The sequence below is a fragment of the Pinus tabuliformis genome, chromosome 4_2, assembly GCF_031772625.1.
Source record: "Pinus tabuliformis cultivar Carrire ecotype Pingquan chromosome 4_2, CPIR1, whole genome shotgun sequence".
NCBI lineage: Eukaryota > Viridiplantae > Streptophyta > Pinopsida > Pinales > Pinaceae > Pinus > Pinus tabuliformis.
Window position 1 is genome coordinate 782,103,852 of NC_142304.1, and position 26,857 is coordinate 782,130,708.

Below are 26,857 nucleotides of genomic sequence, written 5' to 3' on the forward strand. Positions count from 1 at the left end.
TTCAAGGATTAGCATGAATCAAATACGCAAGTAAGACAATACACCATTGAAACACATGCAAATAGAAGAACCTCAAATGCTTTATTAATATAAGGAAGTAAGGTTCAGGCGGTGATACAACCGTAAGAGGTCCAATCCAGAATCACCTTCCCGACGGAAAGAAATCTCCTCTTCACCTCCCTCAAGCAATCACCCAATACTCTCAACTGTAAACCAACAGCAATTCTTTGCACTAAATTCCGGCCTCCAGATCCCATGGGATGAGATCCTTATATAGAGTTTTGGAGTGAAGATAAGTCAGCTTGATGTGTGACTTGTTGTCCCCTTCAACTCCAGTTGTTCTTCAGTCCTTCACTCAGAGTTTCTACCTTCCACTTGGAGTTTTAGAACCTCTTAACTCATCATTAGGCGAATCTTCTGATCCAAGTGTCATTTTGGAAGCTTCCTGGGCACTGGCACATTGAGAAAAGATTCCTCCACATGTCAAAGTACGCCCAGCGCAGGTAGCCTTTGTTTCACTTGCTATGCAACGCAGGTACACCATAGAGCTTTTGACATTCAGCGCAGATGCTTAGTGGAGCAGCTGCTTTGATCCAAAATTGACCTGTTTTTGAGTGTTTTTCAGTGGAGAACTGATTTGCAGTGCTGTGGTTTGCTGACCTTGTTCCTCTAAGGGTAAGAACAACATGTTTAGGGACTTTGGATCCCTCAGATTATTGACATTTCATGCTCCATGCTGTAAGGCACAAAAATGTCTATAACACCTTTCCATTCCATAATCAGAATAGGTTGCAACAGATCAATTGGAAGCTTTCATTCAACTTTCACCTGTTGATAGTCCAAGCACCTTACAATAAAATCATCCACCTATTTCTTGAAATTTGTCTAATAGTAGAAGTTCTTGATAGATATCAAATTCTTCTAATATCTTGGGTGACATGAATACAACTTGACATGAAACTCTCTCAAGATAATCTTCTTCAACTCACTATTATCTGGCACATAAATCCTTCTCTTGAATCTAATAAATTCATCTACTGTGAGGTAATACTCCTCATCCCTATCACATTCACTTTTCTGTTGTAATCTCTACTTCAACTATTGGTACTTCTCATCATGTTGTCCTGCATGTAACATCCTCTCCTGCAAGTGTGTCCCATAAGAGATCACAACTTAAATATGATTCACCTACACTCTCCTACTGAGAGAATATGCAACTCAGTTCTCCTTGCCTTTAATGTACCTGTTCTCAAAATAAAACTCACTGAGAGTATCTAAACATCTTGCTTGTCTTGCATTCATATTGGGTTGGTAAAAAAAGTACCTCAATCCACTATGATCACTCATCAAGATGAACCTTGTGCCAAGGAGATAATGTCTCCACATATTTAATGCATGAATGATAATTGTCGACTCAAGATCATGAGTCACATAGTTTTGCTCATGCTCATTCAACTTCCTTGATTCATTGAGAACCACATGCCCTTCCTGCATTAGTACTCCACCAAGTCCTTCCTTGAAAGCATTTATACAAACCAAAAACTCCTTATCAGGATCTGCAATCCTCAAAACTTGAGCATTTGTAAGAAAATGCTTCAACTGATCAAAACTAGTTGCACACTCCTCAACCCATTCAATTTTTTTCCTTTCCTCTGAAAAGATGTAATAGGATATCCAATCTTAGAGAAATTCCTGATGAATCACCTGTAATAGCCTGCTAGTCCCATGAATGATTTGACTTCATCTACATTCCTTGCAGCTGGCCACTCCATGATAGGCTTAATATTTATGGATCCACTACTATCCCTTCCTTGGAAATGACATGTCCCAAGTAATGAATCTGAGATGAAAGAATATGCACGTGCTAATATCGGCATACAAATTATTCTCTCTCAACAATATCAATACTGATAACAATATATGTGGATCTTCCTCTATCAAACAATAATCCAAATCACAGAAATCTTAAAACATTAATCTCAATATTATTGCTAGGTGCCCTACATACTCCTCTTCATTCTTTGAATATAACAATATATTATCAACAAATACTATCACAAACTTATCTAGATAAGGGTGCAACACATTGTTCATCAAACATATAAAGGTGGTTGGATCATTAGTAAGACCAAAAGGAACCACCACAAACTCATAATGCCCATACCTTATATGGAATGCAGTCTTGTATATGTCTTCTTATTTTATGTGTACTTGATGATATACTGATCTCAAATCAATCTTTGAAAATATTGTTTCTCTCTTTAGCTAATAAAAAAAATCATCAATCCATGATAATGGATACCTGTTCTTGATAGTCACCTTGTCCAGTTGCCTATAATCAATGCACAATATGAGAGTATCATCCTTCTTCTTTACAAAAAACATTAGTGCACACCAAGGTGACACACTTGGCCTTATGTATCCCTTATCAAGAATCTCTTTAAGTTGTAACTTCAATTCAACGACTCTAGAGTGTTCATCCTGTATAGTGTCTTAGATTACGATGTTGTTATAGGCATCAACTCAATAGAGAAACCACCTCCCAATGAGGTGGAAACTCTGGAATCTCTATATGAAACACATTATGAAACTACTACAAGACAAGATATTTCCTCAGGACTTAATCATCCTCACCTTCCTTCCCTTTGTCACTAGAAACATGAACTGCAAAAATACACACCCTTTCCTGCAGCTGCACTTAACTTACATAATTGTAACCATCCTCACTGATGTAGGCTTCTTCTTTCCCAACAAGGCTCTCTTTTCTCCATCATCATCCAAGGACACAATGGCCTTCTCATAAAAATCTACCTTGGACTTGTCAATAAATAGCCAATCTATGCCCAAAAGCATGCTATATGCACCCAAAGGAATCACATTTAGGTGTGCTAATGCAAGCATATCATTAAGTTCAAATGCACAAGATCTCACCTAATGATGAACTCTTCTCTTGGTCCCTAAAGCCAAATAAACCAACCAAGATTCTGCATGCACTTCCTTATTCAATTGACACTAATATACCAGGTCATAACTAATATAGCTATAATTCGATCCAGAATCAAACAAAATAGAAACAACTTGATCACAAATCTTACCTTCCATCTCAATAATGGATGCCTAATTATCTGCCTACCTGTTATCCACTACTACATCGATTCAGGGAATACTCTGACCTAAATACCCAACTGTTTGCGCCTCCTGAGCACTATAAATATGAGGCCTTCCCCCCTCGTGTGATGGAAAATCCATTCTGCAACATTCTCCACCACAGGTCCAACACCTCAAAGGTTTTCTGCCATCACCTTTATTCTGCTACTCCTTAGGCTAAGACCCATGTCCTCTCTCAACTGTATTGAACTTTTTATGAGATGCCACATTTTCCTTCTCACTTGTATCCTGAGATATTCCTCACTTATTGGGCCATTTTCCCTTAGTCTTCTCATTACCTTTCCTGTCATACTTGAACCCAAGCTTGCATTATGACTGCTCCTAACAATGGTTTAACTTTTTGATGGATTCCTCCAAAAATTTAGGCTCATCAAACTTAATCTAATCTTTGAATGATAATGGAAATCTATTGATGAACCTTTGGATGTTCACTTTCTCATCCTTAAGATAGGGCACATATCTCAACAACTCTAGAAATTTAGTTGTTTACTCTTCATCTGTTATGGAACCCATCTTGAGCTCAAAGAATTCCTTGGTTTTTCCATCATAATATCTCCCACAAAGGTACTTCTTCCTGAAGAATCTTTCAAACTCATCCCAAATCATCTCCTCTTCTCTGATGCATCTGACATGCTTACCATATTCCCACCATATATCTTATTTTCCCTTGATACTGAAGGTATCTATCTTGGCTTTCATGTTCTCTGAGTAATCATGCAATCTGAAAAATATCTTCATCCCAAGCATCCATTATTATGCATCTTTTGATTTCTTCATTTCTCCATCAAAATTAGGAGGCTTGGCTTTCTTGGATTATTTTGGAATATATTGATTCTCCCTCCTCCTATAAATATGTTGGTGATGATGGTGATGATGTCTCTCAGAACCAGTGCTAGAATAAATTCCATGAGTTCTACCCCTCCTCTAAGGTGTATCAAAGGATTTTCCACCCTTTACTGTATCATCTCTTTCCATCCTATACCCTTTCTCAGACCTACTTTCATCCACACTGTTAGTCTCTTATTAATGTTTGTCTCCATGGCTGATCCTCAGTTGTCCCTGATTTTGAAAATCTAAAAGGATCTAGAGGATGATGGCATTAACCTAGACTTTCTTTTATTGAGCTTTAGCAAGCCTTTCCTAAGCTTCAATCAACTCCTCATTGTCTACCTTGCAACTAATGATTTCTAACTCAAACTTCTCAATGTATCTACCAAACCAAGAGAATATCCATCTTCCTGTTGCTCAATTGAGCTCTTCCATCCTACCAATGTCTCTTCTGACCTATACAGAGAGTCACGTGAACTGTACTTAACTATTATGTCCTTCATCACTTTTCCTTCTATTTCTTTCAACGTGCCATTGTTAGCTAAGTAAAAACATAATCAAAATCATACCTCAATGTATCTCAAGGGAGGCTATTACATCTACAAAAGCTAATCTAGATTAGCATGATACAATATCACAAGCATACCATCTCATACATTTATATCATAACCATAATAATAATTAGCTAACATGCATGCATGATAATCATATAGACAACTGGCATGCATACATATAAATTTGCATTTACCCCAAGGTCCAGTGTTGTAACTTGGCTCTAATGCCACCTTGTAATACCCCATTCCACATTTGCTCGCTTTTACAAGATCTCTAACGTAAAAATGAGATAAGTGTTACTATAACCTGACCCGACCTCCAAGTTGGAGTTATGGAAGTGGGGTTTACTAACCGGAAACATACTACCACCCCTTAAGGACACCAGATCACCCAGGTGTCTGATAACACCCACTAGTGATCAATCCTTGAGCTAAAAAAATATTTTCTCAAGCTTTACACCCCAACCATAGGCATTCCAAGCTATGAATGTGGTTGGAATTCTCCAACCACATACACGGGCCTTCTTCCATGTGGTTGCAACCGAAATTTTCCATTTTAGAGGGTGCAATTGGCAACCCAGATCCAAATTTTTAGGGCTAGTTACATACCAGCTACCCAAAATAACCCAAAACTCTCGAACACTCAGTCTAAACTAATAATAAATTTGTACAATCAATGCTAAGGCTAGAACTTGCGAAACACCTGACAAACGTTTTGTTAAACACATGATAAACATAGTAACTACAACTCATGAATGCATATCTGATCATGAACTTTTGAAACTCATAAGAGAATAATTAATGAGGTCAAAATAATCATTAAGAAGGTCCAAATCCCTTCCAATCTAGTCACAATAACACTTGTTAGCCCGTGCATACATTAATTATTCAATAACTTATCAAACCATGAACAAGATCCATAACAATATAACATCATCCAACCATGCTTATAACCAACATATAACCATAATAGAATCCATGACAAATGAACCATAATATCAACACAATAACCAATACATGTTCTCATTGATAACAATAGGAAAATGACTCATATTAATCATATGCAAAAGCCAACCCTGTCAGGGACTTCCATGTATCACCCGAACATAGATTGGGCTAAACCAAATATATCTTTCAGCCCATCACCCTCATGCCATATTATGAGCATGAATGTGGAATCATATGGGTTAAGTCAAAATAGAACCAACTAGGGATTCTAGAGGCCAAACCATCTCAACCCTCAACCACAGTGATTTCACCTAAACCAACCCAGAAATCACTAATACTAAAACAAGCTTGGATGCATTCGACTTCGTTCACCAACTCCAAAGGAATTTTCCTGTCTCCACCCATCTGTCAAGAGTTCCAGGAGAAGTCCCATCTCCATCCTTGACCCTTGGGAATTTTCCCAAGACCACCTCAACCAGGATCCAAGTCTGCCAGCTATCCAAAGCTTAATCAAAATAGAGAACCCACTACATCATGACTATCCAGGAAAAGGAAGGCAATACTGAAACCACTGCAAATCCAGGAAAATGCAAGGCAAGGAGGAAACCATTGTAAATCTAGGAAAATCCCATGCCAATGACAACAAAATAACCAAATAACCACATGCATGTACTATGCATTCAAATCTTTGCAAGGAAATCACACATGCAACTTGTTACATGCAATGTATTCCTATTGTAATTGCTGATCCAACCTTCTTTTTTACTGCCCAAAAATTCATTGCTTGCTTTCTCCTCTCCAAGTCCAAGTGAATGCTAAAATGCTCCAATAACGCTCTAAGTGTGTAAGAATGGAAAAACAGAACTAGAATGATCAAGAGTTGAGCCAAAAACTGTTGAAAATTTGAACTGACAAAAGTCTTCAATTGTTTCTCTAATGCCTTTTATCATTGATGTCTCATCTCTCTTCCTTTCCCTTTTCCTTTTTCTTTCATTTTCCTCCATTTTCTCTAAAATATTTCTTGCATGCATATTTGTATCTCTTCACCTTCCTATTTTCCTTTATTTCATTAATTAAATGTCATTTATTATATCTTTGCCTTTGCCAATTTCCATAGCCATTAATAAACCACAAGTGATTCTCACTATAATGTTTTCCCACCATTCAACTTGGAATATGTGTCCCATGACCTTGGTTTTATTTTAATTACATGGAAAATCAACTAGGTGTTCTTACATTTTAGGAGTAAAACTTAGTGCCAAACTATTTTGTTATTTGAATCTCATCAAAATTCCTATCTTAGAAATGAAACAATAAATGTAGCATGAAACAACATAAAACAATTTGGCCTAGATTTAGGAATTTGGATTTCATCTACAAGAATTTGGTTAGAATCATTTTGATTTTGATTTTAATGATAGTTTATAGTTTTGATATGCCTTTTAATAATAGGTTTTTCGTGAATATTATGCAGAGAATTTGAAGGCCATAGATCATAAAAGAAAGCTAACCCTTTTTATTTTAAAGGAAGTTACCATATGGGAATTATAGACTTCTAATATTTGATCCTCCAACCCAATAAAGATTTTGATTTTCGATTTTCAAAATCATTTTGTTGACCATACCTCTTGTTTTAATTGATTTTTTTTATTACTTAAAAGGGACTTGGGCATGAAGTAGGATGGAAGTCCAATTTCAAATTACTCAGGAATCTTTGCACTATTGCAGAGTTATTTTTTGAGGACATGTTGATGGGGTCTTTTGTCCTCATACACATATAAAGGAGAACACCCAATCAGGAACTTAAATCAACTCCTTTTACGTTTGGAATGGTGGTTCTAACTGGTTCAATTGGATCCAGTTAACCTCTCTTTATATCTGTGTTGGCTTAAAGTATGTCTTTAACTCACCAACAAAGAAAGAGCAATCAAATTAGCATTCATGTTGTGCACGAGCAAGGAAGAAAATCCTTAAGCTGATTTGAGGCTCAACCAAACCACAACTATGGTTTCGCCTATTTTAGAAGAGGACTTCTAGAACACAATATTTAATCTAAATACAGATTTACTTTATAATGCAAGCAATAAGAAAACTATGCTAAGGTGATATTGATGGAAAGAAGGATTAGTCCTTCTTTCTACCAATAGCTAGATATTAACATAATTGGGATTTATCAGGTTTGGCTAAAGATGAATATGTAGCTAATGAAGTAGTTCAATTAGCTAATATTATAATTAACAAACATGTTGTTTAGAGACCTATTAACAATGAATGATGAACCAATAACATTAGGAAGTAGTTCACATAATTCCAATTGAAATTAAATCAGACTTAAATGGTAGATTTCTAAGTAAATAATTACTCAGAAATCTGGTTTTAATATATCAGAGCAAAAGATACAATTGACAACAGATTCACGAGACAAGTATCCATATCAACAATCTGTAAGACAAGTATTCATATCGGCAAATGCACAATATAAATCCAATTAACATAAAAAAAAATTTATCAAGAATGAAGTTCACATTAAAAAAAAAAATATTTCTAACACAATTTTATTTGAATATGTTTTCCTGCCCTATCCTTTAAATCCAATTTCCTATAATCTCCTCCAAAGCTTAAACTCTACTGCTAAAAGCAAGCGCTGCAATAGTGTAAGCTTTTTCTCTCATACATAGTTCATAATGAAAAGAGACAAATCCTAATAATTCCCATATCTCATATTGATCCTCTCTACCTACAACATGAAACTTCCATTCCAATATTTTTTTAAGAATTGCAGAATTGCAGAAGAGAGGAACCCTCTAGAGAATTCTCCAAAAGCCATATTTATAATTACAAATGAAAATAAAAAAGAGAGAACTATTTAGAGAATGAATTTGGTCTGACAAATTTGATTGGCCTCAATTCTTTTTCCTCTCTTGCTAGAGAAATTCCATTGATCCAAATATTCTCTTCCTTGTCTCCTCAACTGTTTCCCTGCCAAAAACCAATCAAATTTAAATTAAAATGTAAATCAAAATAAAAATACCAAATCTTGAAAACAAACATCTCCAATCAAAATTTGAATAAATAAATAAAAAGAAATATGTGCTTCTCATTGATCCATGTAAAGATCTTAATGATTAAATAAAATTGAATCGAATGGATCTGCAATCAACAAAGGCTTTGGGCCAATGAAAATACAAAAATTAAACTCATAAAATTAGCTTTGGTTACAAATTTGGAGCTTAATTTTATGCTAAATTTTAGACTCATTTAGTGATTAAATTGGGTCATGCAACCACTTCATAAATATTCTCCATGATTTTATCTATCTAACGAACCATCCTGAGCCTCATTTAGCCAAATAAAACTCAACTTATGAGACTCCAAAGTTGAAATGTCAAAATTGTTAGAATTATAGAAAAATAGTTGCCTTAGCGAAAAATAATTTTTTTTAATTAAGATCTAATTTCAAATTCAATTAATAATGATTACTTAATTATATACTTAAAATTAATTAATTACAATTATTATATTAATTATTATTAATTTAATTATAATTACAAAATTAAATTAATTTAATTACAAACTAATTATATACCATAAAAATAATAAAGTTATAATATATTAAAACTATAATTAAAATTATTTAAAATATTATTAAAACAAAACATGTTGTTTGGGATCTCTTTTTTAAGAGTTGCAAAATGTTACAAAGGAGAGAAAAGGAGGGATTAATGAGGAGGGAGGCATAACGTGGAATAGTAATCGGAGTATAGGGAATTGCCATATCAGAGGTTTAATAAGAAGACCCCTGAGGAAATAAGAGTTGTAAGGTCCGATATGGTTTTTTCGAATATCGGAACTTCGCAGTGTAATATATTTGAAGTTGTTACTAGAAGCTTAAGCTATGAGATGAGTTGGGAGGAGAGGAGAGGAGAGGTGAGGTGAGGTGAGGTGAGGTGAGGGAAGTTTAATATATTTGAAATTGTTACGAGAAGCTTGAGTTCCAAAATGAGTTGGAGGAAAGGTGAGGGAAGTGAGGTGGGATTTTTAAAAAATAAATTACAACTACTTTTTGTGTATTAAATTTGGAGTTTTTGGTTTGGGTGGTTATTTTAATGAAAATAAAAATTAATTAATTAATATTTATAATTTATTTATAAAAATTAAAATATTATATATTTTTAAGTTTTGGTAGTAAAAATTATCAAATTTTGGCAAAGCACCATTTGCAAACTGGGTAACCAAATGAGATAAAACAAGAACCAGTGGAAATATTGCAAAAAGTAGAACTCAATGAAACAATCAAAATAGAAATAAAATGAAAATGGAAATTTGGAAAAATTGTAGGATACTTAACTAAAAAAAATTAAAACGATGATTTAGCCAAAAATTTATCGAAAGGGTCCCCATTACTTGAAACAAATAGGTTAAAAATGGGGGTGTTGAGTTTTCACCTCAACAATTGGCAATACATCGGGAAGAAAACTAGTTTTCTCTGGTTAAAATATGATGAACTTTAATTTACCCAAAGGTTAAAAATGAGCAACTCTATCAAACTATAAAAAAATAAAACATTTCGATGGGTTCCACATAAATAGATTAAGTAATATGAATTCGAAAAAATAAGTACTCAAAGCAGACTCAGTAAAAATCACGAACCCAAATTTTGAGAAAAAAATGTTTTTAAGATTACCTCGTATGAAAAATAGAATAAGGTACATATATGAGTGTTTTGATAAAGTCTATATCCATTGATATGAATGGTCTCTGAAATCACTTCAGTGCAAGCGAGCCTGAACAATACCTCGATGAAGTTGTCTTTTATGCCATACAAGCATGGTCCTGCTACCAATGAGCGTCCATAGCCCTGTCGAGTTTAGTTGTATTTCCCATGCTTCCTCTTTTAATCACTCCTTTGATAAACACATTTGTGAACTTTTAGTTTATGATGTGCCTGAGTTAAAGAGGTGGGATGGTAAAAGAGACTTATGCTAATGGATATAATACTTTCATAATGTTGCCTCCAAAATATTTTCCAGCAACTATCATTCAGATCCTTTTACATGAAGTGGAGGTATGGGAGGGATCCATTGAGTTAAACTCAGGTCAGTGCTTTTCTTGAAAAGGTGAACCATGTTACTTATAAATGATGTGTGTTCCTCCATGAAAAATATTTTAAAGCAAGAGGGCTTCATAATTCCATAAATATATACCTTTAGTGGTAAATGAAACTCATTGAAATAGACAGAGTAAAGATTTCCCATGTATGCCAACCATTGTTGTGTGAGGAAAAGGCCTTTGACATAAATCATGGTGGAATTACCAAAATCAAACCATAACCGAAAGAAAAAGGAAAAAAACTACAAAATGAAGTGAAAAGGAAATTAGCAAACTCCAAAAATTTAAAAATGAAGAAAACAAAAGCTGAAACAATGTCAAATTTAAATAACAAACCCCAACAAGATTAACTATAAAATGTCTCAACAAACAAATAAAAGAAGAAAACCATATGTGTGTTCTTCTTATGTTGATATTTTTAATGAATTTTATCTCGCAGAGTTAGAAACAATGAGGCTTTGAAACTATGAAGGAAATAACAATCATGTGATGAAATTAAGCCAAATGAGAAGTCTCTTCCTGTTGCAATTTTTCTTGTTTCAAAACAAATCCTACATAATAGCATCTTAAACCATTTTCTAATCAAAATAGTGCTTGAGAACTAAACTAAAGGTTCAGGGACTCCTCAGTCTAGCTAACTTTATGAACATCATTACTACTTCTCCCAAAAACTTGAAAGAAAACAAAACAAAGGAGAATGAGTGTCAAATTTGAGCCAGAAGGGGCGTGAAAGACAATTGTTGAGGTCCTGCAAAACATATATATATGACCAGAAATAAAAAACAAAACTGGAAATAAATGTAAAGAAATATAAATGAATGAAGGTGGGCATATGAAACTTATCATTGGAAAATTTTGTTTAATTTTACCTAAGAAATATCATCTTGTCCAACAATAGAGAACCTCTTCTTTTAATTGGAATTTAAATTATGAAGAAGTTGAACTTTTTGAAATCTCATTGACCCAAAATCATCATTTATTAAATATGAACTAAAGCAAGCAGTAAACTACAAAATAATGTCTCACGTTCGACGAATCATAAGTAAACTAAGTCTATCAAAAATAGAAAACGAAGATATGTTTTTTTATTAATTCTAGTAGGAATTGTTCTCTTTATATTTCAAATTTCATATTCACTCCATGATTTGAAAATCAAGATCAAGTCCCAACCTATATAGTACTTTATATGTATATGGAGAGGACTTTTGAATCTTTGCATGATAAATATGGAGTGATATAACAAAAATTTAAACAAAAGAGATTTCAAACATTAATTAACCATGATCCATACTATTACCTATTCCAAATTTCTTTAGCAGTTGGTTGCATCATCATAGTGGTTGTTGAAGAGTGCTTTGAAAAGAAAACTAGGATGCATACTAAAAGATGATTGAGAATGAAATGGGCATCCAATAGTGAGACAAAGAAAAAAAATAAACGAACCACAAGTGATGAAATTTTCATTAGCCAATAATATTGTTGAGAAGAGTAAAAAGAGGCCCATGTGCACACACCATGAAGAATGTACATCCATAAAGTTACAAAATCATCTTAAGAAATAAAAGCTTGGGGTTTGATAAAATTGTAATTATCAATATATCCAAGCTCTCAAACATCATGATAACTTGATAAGTCAAACTATATAGTAATGGATGAATTGGCGAGAGACCAACAAGATTATATAATCTGATATCTTACTAATCCGAAGAATTAAAAGGCTCAGAGAGAAATGGAATCTCGGAAGAATGAATAACAGAGGATTAAAATTCCAAGATTTACGAGTTAGAGGCTCTGAGTCATTTTAGAGGAAAGGAATGTGACTAAAGTGGATGCAATATGAACGAGTGTAGTGCAATGGTTCAACTCAACCTGGAAAATATAAGATTTGGAATGGTAAAAGTTGGGAAGGAACATTTTTTACAATTGGCTACAAGATTTTTTTTGCAATTTCCTTCGCTTGTAGAAAATCTTGACAAGAAAGAGTCTCACATTCAATTTCAGTTGCATTATTGACTCATTTCATGTATTTGTGAAGCAAGGAAATAAGAAATGAAACAACAATATAGAATACCAAGATTTTGATGAAAAACAAATACTTCCAGAGGATTTCTGGGATGGGTGACGTCCTGGGAAGTCCTGGTTACCGGGTGCAAGCCCCAGAAGTGATGATTGATGCTATGTGATTCGTTCTCCACATTTCACTAGTTTCAATCCCACTTCTTCACCCCTGTGAGCATCACCCGATGCAATGAGTGCTAAGTGAACTATTCAAAAATCATGAGAAATTAGTCAGTTACGACTACCTCTCATGGAAATGGTCATACGTGAATGACAGACTTAACGCAGTTGAATCCCAAAATGATATCTAATATAATGCACTGCGTAAAACCCCCATACTTAAAAACAAATACTTCCTTGAACATATCGATGGTCTGGAACAAGATGACTACTTGCTTTATTATAAAGTTAAGTAAAAATCAAGTCTCCAAGTTAAGCCAATGAAGATCTGTAAAAGAAGAAAACAAAAATAAGAAAATAAATTAATGAAAAAGAGAAATTGACAATAGATGAAGATGAACATATCAATGCATACCTAGAATAATTTTGACTGTAAATTTACCTCATGAATCTTCAAGTTCTCCCATGCATTTCTCAAAATTTGCATATGTTCAAAATCATCTACTTATTCAATCTAAATTAAAATTCTAAGTAATGAGATTTCAATTTGCATCTGCTTCATATTTACATTGAGAGACAAGAGTGGCTAAAGTGAACATCTATAAATACTTGTGAATTGAAAATTTGGTATCCTAAAAAACTGTCAGGCCATATCAATTCTTTGGAACTTCACCATATATGATTTTATAACAAAATAAATTCAATAATGTGATGAAGTTTTGCAAAAGAAAGACAATCAAGTGAATCACAAGTATGTATGATTCGACAATATATGAACTTTGATATCTTCTAAGCAACTTTGTCAGAAAATGAAAGGGAATGCCAAGGGACAAACATGGGCTCATTACTTGCTTATTGAAAATCTGCAATAGGAAAATAACTACAAACATGAAATGAAGCTAAATCTAAACTATTCTATTACTAATCTTAATTGAATGAAAGGAAATGTGACTAAGTATAGTTATACTTCCAATGTAACCATTCTCTCATTTTAACTCCTTCATGTGTGTACAAGTTAATTAACAAGAGTAAAACTGCAACTAAATTATTAAATTAAACCTACTATGTACAATTAACACATCTGGAAAAATAAACTTATTTAGAAAATTCTTACCTTGAAATTCTTCCAACCAAGTTCTTCATAAAAATCAACATGAATTTCCATTGATACTTGAAAGAAGTTCAAAGGAAGAGAAAACAATAGACCAACATTAAATGATATGCCTTTAAATGTTGTAAGTTGATGTAAACTAGTAGTATTATATACAAAATAGAGTGCATGAAAATAAATCTTAAAAATGGAATTCCCATATTATTCCCAAATAAATTAGCAAGATGTAGATGAAAATTAAATGGAAAGTTTAGAAGACCTCTGGAAAAATTAGATCGTTGGCCAGATTGTAATGTTACACTCTCATGTGCTAGAGTTCGTGAAAAAATCAATTTAAAGAAAGGCATGTGTCGATATAAAATAATAAAAAAATAAAAGTAAGAAATAAGATTTTGTTGTTGATAATGGTTAAAATGTTTCCATTGATTACCACATGCATTTATTAATGCACCTAATGAGTGTTGAATTCCTGAATGTTCAAAGTGCTAGCACAATGTGCTCAGAAATTTAAAAATGAAATTCGAAAGAAAAACAAATTCAAACTGAAGGAACTGAAAATGAAGCAAATTACAATTTACATTAATGTTACAAATAATGGTACAACATGGCTGAGACTCATTTGCAAATATTTATTTCCCACAATTATCAATATAAATTATAAAGTTAAACTCATTGTTTGCATTATTTTGCAGGAATGGGAAGATTTCAAGCTTATGATCAAAAAATGGTACTTCATCATCATAGGAATAAAAAATTAGGATAGGTTCTTGAATACCAAAATTACTATGATGATTACATGTTTCAAAATTAGAATGGACCAGAATAAATCCTTAATTAAAATTCTCCTTATCTTCAAAAATAGATTCACCTAAGGAATCGAGAATATGAGAGTCAGACAAAACCATTTCTGAAGAGCAAAGAGGTTGAGTATTTTCAATTTTGAAGTCATCATCATAAGTAACTTCATAAGTGTTCTTTTTTTCTTGAATGAAATAAGTCAGAACCAGACAAGTAATTAACTACCAAATTAAGAGAATATTATCGATTGAGTTATTAATTAGATTTTCTCTACCAATATCAAAAATTAATAATTCATTATTAATATTAGCTCCTCTATTTTCTAAAATTAAATCTGTATTCAAAATAATTGTTGATTGAATATGTATTATATTATTGTTTCTAAAGATATCATGGTAGAAAGAAAAATAGGAAGTTGAAGATATATACTAGAAGGCTTCTATATGCATAGATTATTTCTGAGTTTCCAAAATAGACAATTCAAATTCTTCGTGCATTTGATCAACTTGTAAATTGTTGTTGAGCTCCTCCATAATTTGCAATTTACTATCAATAGATTGTAAATTAATTTCAGCAGTAGGATATGCGTTTTTTTCATTATGTTGTTGATTAAATTTCTACTCATTAAATTGTTGATGATTGCTATTAATAGATTGTGCATTTTGTTGAATTTCTACTTGATCAACATTATGTAAATTTGGAGCATTTCTGGCATAATGATTAGCATTTGTAATTTCATTTTGTCAAGAATTGGAGTTTTTATTTTGAGAAATTGAATCATTATCAACAAAGGATATACTTTCTAGTTCTTCATATTTATTACAAGACAAAGATACTAAATGCCTAAACCATCCAATTAATTGGAATTGAGGAGGCAAATCTTTGGGCTAAAATTGCATTTAGATTAATTCAAATCTAATATAAAACATATACAAATTCTTACCTTCCATCCTACGCAAATCTTCTAACTGATCACACACATTTTCGTAATCATATTCCTGAAATGAATGAAGGAAAATCTTTGAAAACTCATCTCAACTACGTACAAAGGCAACTGGAAGTGATAAGCACTAGCCTTTGGATTTTCCTGTCAAAGTAATAGAGAAGATTTTCCAAATCATATCTTCATCAATACTGAAATTACTGCAACTTAAAACAAATTGAAGGAGATGACTAAAAGTAGATGTCTTACCATTGTATTTTACCTAAGACAGGATATGGAGTGACTTTACCGAAGTGGTCATTGGATGAGGTCCAATAAAGAAACTCCAAGGAAGCATTTTACATGGAGCCATAGTAATAAAATAAAACCTTAAAATTATTCAAAGAAAAAAATTTACTACAACCCTCCTTCTAATGCCAAAAATGTTGACGGATTTTATGTCCTTGTCAACATATAAGGGAGACCACCTAGTCAAGAAATTAAATAAACTCCTTTTCTGTTTTGAATGGTGGTTCCGACTGGTTCAATTGGGTCCAATTACCCTCTCTCTATATCTTTTTTGGCTTAAAGTATGTTTTTAACTCGCCAACAAAGAAAGAGAAATCTAATTAGCCTTCCTGTTGTGAACAGGCAATTAAGCAAATCCTTAAGGCGATTTAAGGCTCAGCCAAACCACAACTATGGTCTCACCTCTTTTGAAAGAGGACTTCTAGAGTGCAAGATTTAATCTAAATTCAGATTTACTCTATAATGCAATCAATAGGAAAACTATGTTAAGCCTATGTTGATGGAAAGAAGAATTAGTCCTTCTTTCTACCATGAGAAAGATATTAACATAACTGGGATTTTACCATGTCTGGCTTAAGATGAATATGTAGCTAATGAATTTGTTCAATTAACTAATATTATAATTAACAAACATGTTGTTCAGATATCTTTTAACAATGAATGATGAATCAATAACATTAGGTAGTTCACAGAATGTCAATGGAAATTAAATCAGAATTAGATGGTAGATTTTGTAGTAACTAGTTACTTATATATCTGATTTTAATATATCAAAGAAAAAGATACAATTGACAACAGATTCATGAGACAAACATATTAGATAGCTAATTTGTAAGACATGTATTCATACTAAAAGTAACAGACAATATAAATCCAATTAACATAATTTTTCCTTCAAGAATGAAATTCACATTAAAAATAATAGTATTTCTAATACAAATTTATTTGAACTTGTTCTCCTACTCTGTTCTTTAAATCAATCTCCTCCAAAGCACAAACTTAAAAGCAAGAGTTGCAATAGTGCAAGCTCTGCCTCTCATACATAGTTCAAAATGAAAAGATACAAATCCCAATAATTCCCAAATCTGAGATTGATCCTCTCTACCTACACCATGAAACCCCTATTACAATAGTTCTTTAAGAATTACAAAATTGCAGAAGAGAGGAGCCCTCTGGAACATTCTCCAAAAGGCATATTTATAATTACAAATCAAAATCAAAATGAGAGAATTATTTGGAGAATGAATTTGCTCCCACAAATTTGATTGGCCTCAATTCTTTTTCCTCTCTTGCTGGAGAAATTTCATTGATCTAAATATTCTCTTCTTCATCTCCTCAGCACGTTTGCTGCCAAAAACCAAGCAAAATTAAATTAAAATGCAAATCAAAATAAAAAATACCAAATCTGGAAAACAAACATCTCCAATCAAAATATAAATAAATAAATAAAAATAAATATTTTCTTCCCATTGATCCATGTAAAGATATTATTGATTAAAGAGAACATAATTGAATAGATCTGCAATCAAAAGAGGCTCTGGACCAATGATAATGCAAAAATTAAACTTAGAAAAATAGGTTTGGTTACAAATTTGGAGTTTAATTTTTTGCTAAATTTTAGACTCCTTTAATAACTAAATATAGTCATGCAACCACTTCATAAATATTCTCCATGATTTTATATATCTAACGAGCCATCCTAGGCCTCATTTGGCTAAGTAAAACTCAACTTATGAGCCTCCAAAGTTGAAGTGTCAAAATTGCCAGAATTATAGAACAATTGCCATCTCAGCCAAAAATAGGAAATTTTAATTAAAATCTAATCCCAAATTAAATTAATAATTATTACTTAACTATATAGTTAAAATTAATTAATTACAATTATTACATTAATTAATATTTTTTTTTTAAGCTTAGGTAGGACTCTCTCATTTTCGAGTTTTTGTATGTCCATTATTCACCCCATTTCCGAAGAGGGTAGCACAAGAATTGAACCCAAGATCTCTGGTTCGGTGAGACTTCATTTCCATGGCCATTGCCACTTGAGCTACCCCATGCGAACATTACATTAATTTAATTATAATTACAAAATTAAATTAATTAAAAACTCATTATATACCATTAAAATAAATTCAATTAAAAAATAAAATATATTAAAATGATAATTAAAATATACTAAAATTATTTAATATATAAAAATATTATTAAAAAAAACGTGTTGTTTGGGATCTCTTCTTTTAAGAGTCCCAAAATGTTATAAAGGAGAGATAAGGAGGGAGGTATACGGTGGAATAATAATCGGAGTATCGGGGAACTTAGGAAAGATAAGGAGGGAGGTATAAGGTGGAATAATAATCAGAGTATCAGGCAACTTCCATATCAAAGGTTTAATAAGAAGAGCCTCGAGGATATAAGAGCTCCAAGGTCTAATAATGGGAGGTGATTGGAGGGTTTTTCATATATAGGAACCTTAGAGTGTTTAAAATATTGGAAGTTGTTAAGAGACGCTTGAGTTCTGAGATGATTTGGGAGGAGAGATGAGGTGAGGGAAGTGAGGTGGCAATATTAAAAAATAAATTATATCGAATCTCTATGTATTATACCGAGTTTTTTTTGTTTGAGGTTATGTTAATGAAAATAAAAATTAATTAAGTAATATTGACCATTTATTTATAAAAATGAAATATTATATTATATATATATTTTTAGTTTTGGTGGTAAAAATTATCAGATTTTGGCAAAGCAACATTCACAAATTGGGGAACCAAAAGAGATAAAATGAGAACCAATAGAAAGCTTGCGAAAATTCAAACTTATTGAAGTAATCAAAAATAGAAATCTAACGAAAATGGACTTATGACTTCATTCAATAGTTCTTACAATAGTGTATTCACTTCATTTATATAGATCTATATTTGGTGATGTAGGAGCATCCAGCTAAGGGAGATCATAGCTGGAGTATTTTTCTTAGTAGACTAGAGAAGTTTTCAGTTAGTTTCTAAGTCTCATTTAAATTTTTAGTTAACAACATTTAGGATTTTATGTTAAGTTTATGGCTATCCCAGCCCACTGTTTTATTTTCATTACTGGTTTTTTTTTTTAGGTTAACTTTAGAGTTTAGACAAAGATGAACAGTTATCAAGGAATAACTAAAATGTAACTGCTGATAGTTTTAAGTAACTGTACAATGAACTTATTAAAGGAAAAAAAAAAATCAAAAACTGTAACCATCCATCATAGTACGGAATAAACAAAGGTATACAATCATTTTGAAAGAAAGAGAGATTCTAAATCCATGTCCATTGCAGCATAAAATTATTTTCTTCCTATCTAAATAATTAAATTGAGTTCATTTCATAATAGTTGCCGAAAACAAGAAACTGAGTTCATTTCCTAATAGTACAGAGAAAAAGTAATTATTTACAGAGGCTAGTCGAATTCCATCAATTGACAGAGAGGGATTTGCAAAAGAAACAAACACAGTCACAGCAAGAAAGCAACCAGCATCTAACTATTTTTTTCTTTTCAAAATCTATGTGTATATATATATAGAGGTATCAAAATTTACAGTCCAAGTTATAGACGAAGTTACAAACCAATTGCAAGACTGAACAGTGAAACAGTAAGGCCAAAACCTAAAAACTTTCGGTTCCAAAGCCAACGAGTGTTGCAAACAGCCAACGAGTGAAATAAGTTACAAGGTCATCATAGCCGAAGACATAATTACACAGTGCCCAAAAGACAGTGAGGCCGAAGCCCTAAGACCCTCGATTATAGACCCAACGGAAATGACAAACAACAAAAAGTTCGAGACAGGAAAACAAGAGGAGTAACGTGGCACGACCCTACCTGTTATAGTGTACAAGTATCACGAATAGAGACCAGCGACCAGAGAGGCTCGACGTCCACCTGCAATGACCATAAAATAAGCCATCTAAAAACACGTAAAGAAACCCTAAACGAATTGAAAAGCAGAGACGAGGGTTAGCAGAGTATCTACTCACCAGAGGAGCTGAGCTCGTGTAGGTAGAGAAGCCGTGGACCAGGTCACAGTCGCCAGAGCAACCCCTACTCACAAGGAGCAAAAACAATTAATACCAATAGCAAAACGAAACAAAATTGTAAATCATAGACAAAGGTCTTACCTTTGTGAAATTGCCGAACAGGAGTTGAGAGTTGGGTCACCTCGCGACCATGGCCTGAAAAACCCAACAAATTGACAGTTAAATAGTGGAGCAATCACCCAGAGAGTCGAAAGCATAAACAAAACCACAACAACGAGCGCATTCACAAAGCCGAGGCAACCATGAAGTGAAACTGGAACAACGCCCGCAGAGCCACCAAGGAGGTAGCCATTACCACCACCTGAATAGAGACAATACCTCGCAGAGCCCAGAGATTTGGTATCCATGAAGCCAAGCTTCAAAACCACATACAGGACCAACGGACAGAGAAGGACCGCGACCACAGCCAAGCCATACAACCACAGAGACGAGAAAGCCAACACACAACCGAGACCCACAGCTACAGGAGTGGAGTTCATAACCAGGGTTTGCAGACAGCTACCCTCATGGAGCACCATCAAACCCTCATAGATTGCAAACAGAACCAGTGATAAAGAACCCTCTCGACATAGCAGCAGAGTGCCGGAGCAAGTGACCGAATGAGTGAGGTTAGGGTTTCGAGAGTAAGGTGTAGAGGTGGGAGAAGCGGAGCCCGAGGACAGGACAATTGTCCTCACCACATTAAAAGCCAATACCATATCATTAAACACATCATCAATGCAATCAACCGCCAAAAATATCAACCATAATCATATAGTAATTACTGACTGAAGACATCAGGGCTGGTCCCATCATTTGGTAAACGATTCTATAATAATATTAACTATATCTTATGGTCCTCTTCCCTCTTTGGTAACATTCCTTTTGAATACTATAAGAATTCTTTAAATGCATGAAAAATATCTTCTAATGAGTTATTTTGTTTTTCATACATCCTTCAAAGGATTCTTAATTCACATTCCTTGAATTGGTATCTTTTTAATTATGAATTAAGAAAATAAGTATATGATTCTTAGTTGGTCTAATAAATCACAAAGCTCGGTGTGCACTCACCACAGAGGTCTTATCCTTCCCCTTATGTGCTCTAATGTTTTATAATGCACCAGTATACTTTCCTATAAGGTTAGATGTTCTGGCGTATACACCCATATTTATAATAATTTTCTTCGTATACACCTAAGAAATTATCCAAAGTTACACTTTCAACTCATTTCAATTATGTTTTTGTTACAATGTCACTAAGTGCTTATTATCCGACACTCGCTGCGGTTATGGCTCGATCTTCAATATGGTTCTTTTTTTAAAAGAAGCACATTACTTAAATATGTACCTTTGTTAAAAAGCGTCGTCCTATAATAATGATCCTACCAAAGTATAAGTTATACGTCGATTTCTAATGCTGTTGAGGAGTGTTGTGTACTATGTCCTCTTCAGGAGCCCTCCCATCAATCTGATGCAACATTTATGTTGTTTAGTTTGTTTTATATGCTACTGTAGCGTGGAATCCGATACTCGGATCTCTAAATATTTTAGATGCGTAAGGTGGAAAGTAAACGATTACTTGCTTGCTATTATAACCCTTCATATATCATTGTGTCCTGCTAGTAGTTTCCATGCACTACAGTAGGGAAGTTTAATTCTCTTATCATTTCTCGTGAGTCATTACTCGTCACGATCTTGCTTTTCTACCGTGTTTAAGAATTACCATATACACTCCAGTCCTACAACATTTAATACTTCGTATATAACCGGATTACAAGATCACTTGATCTGTCCTCATTATCTAATTCTATTTTTTTCTACATCTGGAGTCATTTTTTTTAAGAACTTAATTCAAATAAGTTTTCAATAATAACAATAACAATTTCGACTTTCGACAAGATTATGAAAATTTCTTGTGTTGTGTGTGCTCTAGTTAATGCAATAGATATCTAGGATTTCCCTTATTTACCCGACTTCCATTCCAATTACTAATTATTTGTAATCATAATATTACTATCTTTGTTAGTATAGCTTTTAGAGCTCTACAGGTACATACAAGGAAACGATAATCATCTAATGTCTATCAGTTTCTTGCTATCCATCAACATGTTAGGATACATGAAATACAATTCAACATGGAGAAATATCAACCAACAAATAATTTAGAAATTTGGACATCTATATGCAATTGTTTCCAATAAAGAATTAAATCACAGTCAATTTAAAATAAAACCACCAGTATGGTACTTGGAATTCACACCTTCTCTCCACCCAACCTAGAACGATTTTCTCTAGTTCACCCCCAAGTTGATAATCTCTTGCCCAAGTAATAAACAACAACTGTTGATGCCTTATATAGGTATTTAATACCTTTCCTTATTGATAAGTTTTCCTTTAGAAACGTCTTGCTCTATAGACTTGTTCTTATCCATGTGCCTAGGCTTTTCCATAAAAACTCTCTCTTCTCTCTCGCAAAGATTTTATGTTTTTTCCATGTTTAGCATCTTTCTCCAATGAAAAAAATTAATGGATATTTCTCTCCCATCCATCAAGCTTATCTAGAATTTCATCTAGAATTATTATCATGAAGTCATGACAAGTATCTCATTTCTAGGTGTCTCATTCTCAAGTACATACATCTCATTTATTTATTAATAAATATTCATTTACATATTTATTCTAATATCCCCATGGCTTTCCCGCCATTTATCTAATATAGATTAGTCAAATCAACAGTACTATAACAACATGAGGATATTACAACACACATCAAGCAAAACTACATCAACTTTTTTTTCATCAATACATTTTTCATTGATATAAAATAAAAGATAACATTGCTTGGTAACTTTTAAATATACCTCGTTATGCATTTAAACAAAATGGTTTGTATTTATGAAGGTGATCATGTATTTATAAACCAATCTTACTTACTATATCCCCTATAATGAGCTTTTCCTGTAACCCAGAAGTAAACGTAGCATCCAATTCGTTTTTTTATGCGAATATTAATATTGAATAACTTCGTCATCTCTTTCTACTCTTTATGATGGAGGCTACTCATGTTCATCTCCCTTTTCATTATTATATAAACATATGTTTTTCCTTGTCTTATATCTACATTCTTGTTCCGACTACAGGATTATTCTTCTTATACTACTCCATATTACAAATATTAGGATTTAACTATGGATGTAATTTCTATTTTTTTTGTGTGACCATCAATGTTTAATGATCATAATGGTTATTAAGGTCCTTACAAACATGCGTAGTAGCAACAATATTTTTATTTTCCCTTCTCCTTTCTTATTTTTTACCTTATTAGAAGCTCCATATTGGTATGATTACTTCAAAACCTTTTGGGTGCCCTTTCTTCTTTTATATTCCACATATTAGGCTGGTGCATAGGCCTAAACTATGGTCTTGGGATTAAAGAGTATAAGTTTCTTTCTTATGTGACTATGAAGACCATTGGGCTACTTGATGACCACAGTTGGGTCCTAGGGATTTATTTCCAGCTAAATGAATTTCTTTGAGAACTATGTAATATAATCTTGTACATTTTGTACTTATCTTTTCTAACAATATTCTTGTTGAATCATATGGTCATCAAACCCAATATGATAAATATTTACTTTAAGAGGCCTTTAAATACCTTCCAGTTTGTAGCTAATGGGTCTCCCACCAGCTTGAGTGCCTTGGTGTGGCTCTCTCACCAAGGTTGTGCATGGAATTCTAGACTCAATCTAACACAACATTTTGCACATGTTGTACATTATGCACATTGAAATACATTTGTAATTTTTGCAACTAGAGATTCAATTTACCTACAACTACCTCACATTTAAGAGATTGATCTCATCCTTTTTTTTATTTTAAATAGGTGATGAGAAGATTGGTTACTAGTGTTTCCCTTTTCAAGCTTCAATTCTTACTTCTCTTTCCTCATATTTCATGACATGATGGTTTCTCATGGGATTTAGAGTTCTAAAAAAAGAAGCAAATATTTTTTCAAGAACAACCATGAGTAAGTGTATACTCCTAGATTTGTCTGCTACCTAATATTACAACATCGTGAAGAAGTTATTCTACTAATTTCCGCTACTTCATCTTTTTTGTGTCAATCTTAGGATTCACATGGTATAACTCTCACACAAACTGATATTTTTTAGCTAGATAATCATATAATGTGCTGATACCACCAAAAATTCAAATAAACTTTAATGCCAATATGATTTGTAAACCTGTTTTGATATTCCAATAGTCAACTCACAAAAAATAATCTAAACTTAAATGAATACAATAAGCCTATTCTCTTTGGCATGGATATATTTTGTTTTTTTTTTGAACTATTTCATAGAAATAATAACAAACATTTGGATTTTTATATACGTATAAATAAGGAGAGATGTAAAATATTAAAAAAAAAAAAAAACAATAGAAGAAAATCATTTACCTTGGAAACTCATATTAGAATGATATGAGTCATCACAGTCAATATGTTCTTCATGGCATAATGGAAAGTTTATGGATACTTCTTCAAATTGTACCCTTTCAAAAATTTCAAAGCATGAATCATAATGTTTGAAATTTTGATGATTTATCACTTGTGCGATACTAAGAGGGTTGAAGATGAAATTCAATTTCTCTTAAACTACCCAAATTCTACTCAAATCCATTCTAATTTTCAAAATTATTGTCACACTACCAACCTTCTTAACCTATTAGGGCATCAAAACTATGGTGATCTAGGAATGCTTCTCTAACTTCTCTTCAAGAATAGGAATAACATGCTAAAGTATTTCATTTAATTTCTTACCTTCTCAATATTTTATAAACCATGCTTGTCTTAATGGACGTTAATCATCATCACCGTCATCTTAAAAAATAAGATTTTCTAGATAAATATCATATCAATGTTGTGTCAAGAAACTTTATACATTTGGACTGGCGATCAAGGTTTAGGGTTCAACATAGAGAGCGACAAAGGGTAACAAGCATCCATGAAGGCACAGGGAGGAGGGAGCTCCACTCCCTCCTACAGTAATGTGGTTTCAAACAGAGGAAGAGCAGGGAATAAAAATCAGACTCCACAACCCTTGGAGGTCAAGACAAAAAACACTGAAACTCAGAAGGCGGAAGGCAACAAAACCCATGCAGAACAAGGGACCCACGAAGAAGACCGACAGGAGAAGATAGCGGAAGACAAAGGTCAGGGAACAGAGAACAGAAACAAGATGGGACCCTGTAAACCCAAGACCATTACCAAACTGTGAGTTATTTTGAATGATCCAGCTCTGCAAGAGCACAGGATCACATGGCAAACTATGCCATTATATGTAAATTTATGGGAATCTGGCCGTCAGAGAAAGCATTGTACACCTGGATAAAATACAATTGGAAACCAAAGGGGGAGTTAAAAATACATCTTGGATCCAAAGGTTTTTTTACAATGGTATTCATGAACATGGAGGACAAAGACAAGATTTTTTAAGGAGGACCATAATTCTTTGCAGTTGTCGGTCTTTATATGCAGCCATGAACGATGAACTTTGTGCCTAAATGAGAAACCTTCACTTCAGTTCCGGTATGGATTAGACTCTACTCCTTACCTTTAGATTACTGGATGTCAGAGTCTTTAAAAGCTATAGGCAATAAATTAGGTCATTTCTTAAAGATTTCAGAGGCAATTCTACAAGGAAAATATACCTCCTATTGTCATATATGTGTGGAGATGGACCTATCAGGAGCCCTTCCAGATGAGGTCATTCTAGAAGTCTATGACGAGGAATGGGTTCAAACAGTTGACTATGAACATATCTTGTTCGAATGTCACAAATGTCATGAGCATGTGCATCTATCTAGAGATTGTCCTCTTAATAGAAGGGAAGAACACCTAAACAACAACAAAGGGATAGATCAGGCAGGTTTCACCAAAGTAGGAGGAAAAGGAAAAGGAGGGGGAAGCAAGACACAAAAGAATCCTACTGAGAAGGATAACAGAACATGAAATCACAACAGTTTTGAGATCTTAGAAGAATAAGATGTCGAGGGAGGTGATCAAAAGAGAATAGAGAATCAAACAACAAGGGGGAAAGAAAAAGAGACCAACATGGAGTTCACACAGGAAAAGAATGATCAAGCGAAAGACCCTTTGAGTAACATGGAAATAGAAAATGACCAGGAAATGAATCAAAGTGAAAGTGGCACAGAGGATTAAGACTTATAGGAGATACTGGAAAGGGAGAACCTAGAGCTGGAAAAGTTTCTAGAACAAGGAGGAAACCTGGGAATAAACTCCATGCCTCAGGAGGATGTTGACAAGGTACAATAGATATTCCTTTACAAGTCACATCAAATAGCTGCAGGAGTCAAAATAGGACATCATAACCAGGATACTAAAGGGACTTCCTTAATAGGATTAATAACAGGCAATTTAACAAAAAACCCAGGCAAAAGGAGGGGAAGAAAAAGACAGAAAGAACTACTACTGGAGTGTGGAAAACTCATGATTGACTTAGGAAGGATGAAAGACCTATCCAGTTACTCCTTTAAAACCCCACCTCAATGAAGATCACAACCTGGAACATTAGAGGACTAGGGAGTAGAAGAAAACAGAGGAATCTAGGTAACAGGATCAAAGAGGAAAAACCTGACATAATATTCATACAGGAAACAAAATGCTCAATGGAGAAGATTAGAGAAAAACATAGTAGATGGTTAAATAGATATGAATACCTTGAAGTTAAGGCAAACAAATCTGCTGGTGGCATTATCACTATATGGGATCCACAGAAATTTGGTGTGATTGATGCGGAGGCATCTAGACATCACCTCTCTTTGATTTTCCAACCGATGGGTGATAGGCAATGTTACATGATCACAA